This window comes from Rhineura floridana, chromosome 2 (assembly GCF_030035675.1).
Source record: "Rhineura floridana isolate rRhiFlo1 chromosome 2, rRhiFlo1.hap2, whole genome shotgun sequence".
In the NCBI taxonomy this organism is placed as follows: Eukaryota; Metazoa; Chordata; class Lepidosauria; order Squamata; family Rhineuridae; genus Rhineura; species Rhineura floridana.
In genome coordinates this window covers 170,554,001-170,562,035 of record NC_084481.1, presented here as the reverse complement: position 1 = coordinate 170,562,035, position 8,035 = coordinate 170,554,001, and the positions used below count along the sequence as shown (strand labels likewise).

The 8,035-nt window shown below is 42.5% G+C and overlaps 1 long non-coding RNA gene across 2 annotated transcripts; it reads right to left on the bottom strand.

Annotated features, from left to right (window-relative positions):
- Positions 1–2,711: 2,711 nt before the first annotated feature.
- Positions 2,712–6,328, bottom strand: LOC133378364 (uncharacterized). Of its 2 annotated transcripts, none has more exons than XR_009760979.1 (4): positions 6,292–6,328; positions 5,671–5,822; positions 3,359–3,432; positions 2,712–2,871 (listed from the first exon to the last, which is right to left on the bottom strand). It is a non-coding gene; the product is annotated as an uncharacterized LOC133378364 (long non-coding RNA). The 2 variants fall into 2 exon arrangements; XR_009760978.1 differs by lacking the exon at positions 6,292–6,328 and adding an exon at positions 5,977–6,244.
- Positions 6,329–8,035: the final 1,707 nt, after the last annotated feature.

The window sequence follows — 8,035 nt, the reverse complement described above, 5'->3', positions numbered from 1 at the left end:
CCTGAATGGGTAGGAGGGTTGTGTTTTATACTCCTGTTTTTTAAACCTCTGTGAACAGTACAAAAAAAAGATGGAACTTTCTGACCTCTTTGGAAGTGCTGACGGTTGACCCAGATGTAATCTTGAGAACACAGCCTCATTCTGTGGTTTTGACTATGTGTGGCAAGGAGTTGCATTGTTCTTGGGTTTTTGTCCTATGTTGTAGCACTAAAAACAGAAGTGTGGAAGCAATACCTGAAACAAACACAACGACCATTCTGTATGGGATTTTTCACTGGGTGCTGTTACGTATGCTGCTCTGTGAATTGCCAGTCCATCAAGAAGACTAATAGGGGCTCAGTACAGTTGCTAGGAGTCTTGTAGGGTGGGAGCCAGTGGCGGCTGGTGGCTCCATGCTAGTAGGGCAGTGGAATCCACGCCAGGTTTTAGTCCAAACTTTCAGGGAGCTGTCCAAGACTGATAGAGCCCCCAGCCCCCACTGGTGGGGCATGTGCAAGGTCGATCAGAATCTACTGGCCAGTCTCTGAATTCTTTGCAGTAGATCTGCAAGAGTTTCCGACTCTATGTAGTATGTCTCTTCTCTTTTATCTGCTCCTCTAAAAGTCTTGATAAACTTTGCTGGAAGTTTGCTCACAAAATAGAACTGTCCCTGAGAATAATTAAATCCAAAGCAGTTTGTGATTTGTCAAAAAATGGGGGGAAATCAAGGCTCTCACTGTATGATCTGGAAACTTTTCTCTTGATTCTCAGTGAGGGCTTTCTCTAGTAGCTCACTGGTGAAGGAAATGCAATCTGCACTTGCTCAGGGGGTGCTTTAAGCACTAGGTCTGAGCTCTACTGAACTCTGAAACAAATTAAGATCTTCTCTCAATGTAGAGTGTTCATTATGCCTTAAAAGGTACAACACAGAATCATAAGTAAGTCTTTGTACACACTAGGGTGTTAATGCGCATGTGCGCCACACAGATCCAATTTTTTCATGTGTGCTTTTGTCCTCTTTTGTCTGCACATGAGCGCTTTTAATATAAATATATTGCAGTGTTTCCCATGCACACTAATGGGCGGTATTTGCACTGTGTATTGCCCAGCTAATATTTCCTCGCCCTCAAGTTGTTCTGGAATCCTAAGGTCCATTGTGGGCATGTGCACACACACTTTTAAAAAGAATGTTGTGTCTGTGTAATAGCACAATAATGAACTATGACCACAGCCAAAGTTTCAAATGGATGTTGCAGTGGGCAGAACAACAACAATAAAATACATGTTTCTTGAATTACCAGATTTGTGCAAAACACGTTTCGTTTTTAAAAAACCCTGCTGCTTTGCACAAATCTGATAAACAACTTTTAATATTTTTATTGAATTTTGTGAGCCCCTGCAGTCACCAAAAGACATATAACTTTAAGCCTGAAAGGATAAATACCCACCATCTATTATGCAATGATCTGAGGACCTTAACACCTTTGCTATAGTTGAGTATACTTTCTATAAAAAAGCCAATTTTGTTTGGATACCTATTTGACATTTGGATGGCGCATATTGATCTATATGTGTAAACTAGAGTTGCCATACTTGTGAATGAAAGCCTTGGTCTCCTGCCCCACCATTTTGGCTAAACCAGCCCAGCACCACCAAGTCTCCAAATCCACAGGTTAAAGGTTAGAATGTCTGGCAGGGAAATGGAGAAACCCTAGTGACCATTTTCACCAGCGACAGCAAACTTCTACACCAAGGGCTGTCTACACCAAGGCTTTCCTCCCCCCTCAGATCCCCAAAGGTATGAAAGAGATACCTGCGGAATGTGAGGTGGGACTTGATCAGCTGTCAGGTGATAGCTGCCAACCAAAGACAACATGGGTTGGAAGCCCATAAAAAAGGGACTGATGAAACCAGTTTCTTTGTCCCTCACATCCAGGTCCATTCGATTCTATAATGGGGGCCCTCACTGACCATCAAGCTGTGTTACGCATGAGGAGACCAGAAGCCTGCTTTCTAAGTAGCAGGAGTAAATCAACTTGAGCTGAAGAGCTCCTTTTATTTTCAGTATTCTGTTTTATCCATTTGTCCTCTTCCTTTCTATTTTGTTCTTCATAAACACTTTGTAATTTGACAGTTGGGTCTGTGCGTGCCGTTGCTAACTCGCAGGGTCTTGTGAACTCCCCATGAGCCTCTGCCACGCAGTTCATGCTATGGAGGTGTAGGATTGGGGTTGACAGAGAAGAGAAATCTGCGCTGGGGAAGACAGAGAGCTGGGTCTGAATATGCTCCCCTTCTAAACTGAGAGGGATCTTGGCGCAGGTAAGCAAAGCCTGTTCCCCTTGGGGAGGGCCTAGGGAACAAGAGGCTACCTTGGAGTGCCTACTTAATTGTTTGGCCTGAGAGCTCCAGGCTCCCCTCCCATTAGGGAACTGTAGGGACGAGGGTGGGTGGTGGCAGTGACTACTCCATAGCTGGGACCAACTGGCCGACTCTGTAGGGCAGGCAGGTAGCAGCTGGGTAAGGAAGGGCATAAGCAGGCTCTCTTTGCCTCTCACTTCTGTCACAGTATTGATGTTTATTAAATTGTTAATGTAAGCTGACTTTCCTCCCCACCCCCTTGTTTTTTCCTTCTCTTTTTTGTTTTTTCTTTCCTGAATACGTTTGCAATAAAAAATCAATTAAAAACAAAACAAAATTGCAGTTTCAAGAATAGAATTATATTTGTGTCATATGTGGCTCTGGCAGCTAGACAGCCAGTAGTCCATTGAGAAGCCTCTTGCCGGGATAGAGGATGGCCAGGCAGGCAGAGGTAACTCTGATCTCCAGATCCTCCCTCCAAACCCAGAAAGCTGCAGTGCACCTTGAAGAAAAACATGCTGCCCTGGACTCCCGCTGGGAGGAAGGGCAGGATATAAGTCAAATATTAAATAAATAATAAAATAAACAGTATGGTTCTTCTCACACGTGGCCAAGGCAGGAGAAATGGGGAGAGTTTGGAAAACTGTTGTTTTTTCCTTTCCTCTTTTCCTTTCCCACCTCCGGTACCTGCAAGGGCCAATTTTATTTTTAATACTGCTGTTTTGTACAAGGGCAGTTCTGTACAAAACAGCTGTTTTAAAAATAATAAAGATTACAGTGAATGTGCCTTTGGCAACCACTGGTGGAAATAAGTACTCTGCATCCTTTCTTTTAGGCTGATGGAAACAAAATGGCTAGGTTGTGTTCAGATGATGAGCAAATGGAAATGAGGGTGGTGGTGATAAATGGCACCCAGCAAAATGTCACCACACACATTTTTTAAAAAAAATCCACACAATGCTCTTCAGTGCATCCACACTCAGGTAACATGTGCTTTTATGTTGAACTTTTTTCTCCTTACCACATTGTGGATCAGGAAAATCCAAATTAGATGGGGCTAACGTGTGGGCTCCACTTGGATGAGGACGACATTGCCTGTAGGATGTGTAAAAACATGCATGCTCAGGATGCATCAAATCCACTTTAAACTTCTGCATGTACACACTGTAAAAGCCTGCTAAAGTAATAAATAGTAATAAGCCGTTTCAGCCCTTTCCCACCCCTTAAACACATGACTTGCCTTTTGCAACCAATCCCACCTACACACACACACACACACACACACACATCTTTCAGTAAATTCCTCCGATTCCTTTTCCGTATGTTGACAGTATGCTTTTTTTTTAAAAAAAGAGGACTATTTAAATATATTTTAATGTCAAAATTGTAACTATAATGTCAATGATAGTGAGGTTGCTAATGGAGCTATGTCGAGAAGCCAATTAGATAAGTTTTATTGGGAGATGATTGCCATGAATTAGGGACCAGTAACAGCTGGCCTGACATGCTGTGGGGACTTTCCAGGAGGATTTTACTGTGAAAGTCTTAAACATATGGAGATATAATGCGATTGCTGAGGCAGCGGAAAGTGTCCCCAGTCAAGTTCTGTTCTGCAGCCTTCATTTAAGCACACCAGCGCATAACTGCAAGTGTGTAGTTTGCCCTTGACATCAGCAATGTTGAAGCCATCTGAAATGCATTTGTAGCCTGGCTGGAGGAGATCCATGGATTGCCAGGAGCACCCAGAGGCACAGATTGGCTCAATCACCTTTCTATGTGTGTTACCCAAGTATCATACTGACTACATAAAAGCTTATTCCTCTGCTAGGAAGGAAAGAGAACAAAATAAATATTTATATAGCATTTTAGAGCGCTCACAGCACGTTACTTAGATTATCTCAGTAATCCTTAAAACAGTCTTATACGGTAGGCCTGTATTTTGTAGGCGGAGGGTGAGAGTGGCTTCCTTGAGGTCACCTGTGACGTGATAGCAGGGATAAGAATTTAAATTGAGGATTGCCTAGTAGTTGACAGGAACATAGGAAGCTGCCTGATCCTTATCCTGAGTCAGATCCTTGGTCCATCTAGCTCATATTGTCTACACCAACCTTCCCCTTCACTGAACAACGTGGAACCCTTCACTGAACTAGTTGCTGAACTACTGCTCCAGAAGTTTATTTATTTAATTGTTTATAAACTGCACTTCCATAAGAACACAATAAGGTGGTGTACGCCGTAGAAAATTGCAATAACAAATTTAAAAAATCAATAAAACTAACAATTAAAACATTTGTTTGTTTGTTTAAAATATTTCTATCCCACCCTTCTACCCTATAACAGGACACTCAGGGCGGCTTACAAAAATAAAATCAAACACGTATATAATAAAATTGTAAACAGCAAAATCACAAAAACATTAAAGTAAATTTAAACACATAAAACATTCAAAAATACTGATGCATAAAAGATATGCATATATCAAAAGTCTGTCTGAATGGCACCATTTTTAGGAGACATGTAAAAGAAGGCAGGAATTATTGCTGCTGAAGCTCTACTGGCAGGGAGTTCCACAGAGCAGGAGCAGCCACACAAAACGCTTGGATTGACAGAACCTCACGGGCGTAGGGAACCACAAGAAATAACCAGTCAGAGGATCTCAGTGATCGAGGTGGAGACTATGATAGTGATGATGTTGGACTGGGTTATAGGATTGTGGGGTTGGGGTTGGGTGGTATCAGTGAGACTCCTTCTAGCTTATAATTGTGTGCCTGTAAGATATACAATCTGCAATGGAGAGACCTGCTAGACTGGGCAAACCAGTTTCCTTTGCATAAGCTAATAGTTTAGCCAAGTCAGCCTCTGAGTTAATGGGTTTATTGAGTGGTCCATCTGCCTATCCAAAGGGATGTGGCCAAGAGAGATCCTGTTGCTAATGGAACTCTTTTCAGGAGAGAGGCCCTCCTTCCCTCATCTGGGAGCCAGAGAGAGGCTTGTGTCTTGTTGTCTCCTCTTGGGGATGAAGCTAGAAAGACACACAGAGAGGCCTATCCTCTGTGACTGAAGCCCCAAAGCTATAGGTTAGGGGAACAAGATCTAATGGACTGTTAATCAGAGCTTGGGAGATTACTTTTAAAAAGGAATAAATTACAATTACTGTTACATGGCCCCAAAAAGGAATAAATTACCATTACAATTAACAATAGTTCTAAAAGGAATTGATTACTTTACCATTTCCAAAAATTAATCACTACAATTATAGTTAAGTTATTTTTTAAAAAAAATAGAAATTGTGGGGGAAAGGGGCTTAGGAGATAGAAATGAAGCAGGACTTACTGAATTCTGTGAAGCCAATAATTTGTTTCTTGCAAACATATTTTTTGCACCACTGAAAAGATGACTGTACATGTGGACATCACCAAATGGTCATTATCGGAATCAAATTGATTACATAATTGGTAGCAGAAGATGGAGAAGTTCCATACTCTCTGTGAAAATAAGACCAGGAGCAGACTACAGATCATGAACTGGAAATATCGAAAATCAGAGTAAAGCTAAAGAAGAAGAACAAAGCAATTATAATGCCATAATACAATTTAAACAACATTCCAGAAGAATACAAAGATTAAATAAGGAACAGACCTGAGGCTTTGAACTTAGTTGAAAGAGAACCAGAAGAACTATGGATTGAAGTCAGTGACATTATCAGGGAAGAATGCAAAAAGTCATTTAACTTATGCAGACAATACTATACTGTCATGGCCCCATCAGAGGACTCATCAGACAAGGATGACTCAGGAGTAACAGCAGCAGACCCAGAAGCAGCAGACCCAGAAGGAGAAACAGAGGAAACTCCTGAGAACCCAGCTCCTTCTCCCCCTCAGCTGCAGAGCACCCCAGACACAGCTGAAGCCCTTCAGCCAGACGCAGACAGTGAACAGGATACTCCCCCCTCACCTGCAGAACGCAGACAGCAGAAGGTCAGGCAGAAGAGGGGCAGGCCTGTCCACTTAAGGCCAAAATGCTGAGGGCTCACACCTGCTGACAAACCTGCTCCTTAAAAGTCAAACCTTGGGTTCAGCTTGTTGCTGACTACAACGTCAGGTGTGACCACTGTGTGTCTTCCTATCTCCTGAACCTTGACTTGGACTGATCTCTCGGCAAACTAGACCCGGACCTTCACTGACGTCTCTTCTGGATTTCTGGCTTGGCACATAAGCTTCGAATGGCCTCTGCCCTTATCTTGCTTCCTCTTTGCTAGCCTGGCAGATTTATAGCCAAGCTGCCGGCTGAGGACTTACGACCTGGCAATTACCAAGGAATCTCCAGCCCTGCCTGCACCCCCACCGACACTGCTGTCTCAGTGAAGAGCTGACACATACTACTAGCAGAAAATAGTAATGATTTGTAACAAATGCTGTTGAAAATTAAAGAGGAAAGCACAAAGGCTGGAGTACAACTAAATGTCAAGAAGACTAAACTAATGACAATAGAAGATTTATGTAACTTTAAAGCTGACAATGAGGACATTGAATTTGTCAGGGATTATCAATACCTTGGCATAGTCATTAACCAAAATGGAGACAACAGTCAAGAAATTTGAAGGCTAGGACTTGGGAGGGCAGCTATGAAAGAACTAGAAAAGATCCTCAAATGCAAAGATGTATCACTGAACACTAAAGTCAGGATCATTCAGACCATGGTATTCCCAATCTCTGTGTATGGATGTGAAAGTTGGACAGTGAAAAAAGTGGATAAGAGAAAAATCAACTCCTTTGAAATGTAGTGTTGGAGGAAAGCTTTGTGCATACCATGGACCATGAAAACAACAAATAATTGGGTGTTAGAACAAATTAAACCAGAACTATAATTAGAAGCTAAAATGATAAAACTGAGGTTATCATACTTTGAACACATAATGAGGAGACATGATTCACTAGAAAAGACAATAATGCTGGGAAAAACAGAGAGGAGAGTAGAAAAAGAGGAAGGCCAAACAAGAGATGGATTGATTCCATAAAGGAAGCCACAGATCTGAACTTACAAGATCTGAACAGGGTGGTTTATAACAGATGCTATTGGAGGTTGCTGATTCATAGGGTCACCATATGTTGTAATCGACTTGAAGGCACATAACAACAAAGAGTGCCTACAAGGTGCTGACCTTGGCTACTGCACTCTTAAGTAGCCTAAAACAACATAAAAGTAAATCCACAGACACAGAGGTTAGTAGATTAATTCTTTCCATCCACAAGAGAGCAATGGTAGCCTCTCTGCTGGTAAGAGAGGTGGGGAGGGAGATAGAGACCACCACTCAGATCTTTGCACATCAGACCAAGTGTAACACACACACACACACACACACACACAGAATCAGCCAGCAAGCATAATCTCTCTCTCTCAACCACTTCCCGGACCCTGCCCTGCCACTAACCAAGGCACATCTACCCAAGCAAACATTTTCCCCTAGGGTGCAAAAAAGTTAAAACACTGCAAATGCAGCAAAGTAGCCAGGCAGGGCGGCAAAGGCTGCTTCACGTGCCAAATGCAAACACAGTGTTAACATAAGCATGCATGTCGTTGTCTCTCACCTCCACAGTTCTTTATCCATTCTACTGCTGCCCCCTTCTCCTCCTTCATCCACTTCCTTGCCGTGTGGCTCCTTTCTCCCTCCACTCCATTCTTCACCCCTACCATCCAT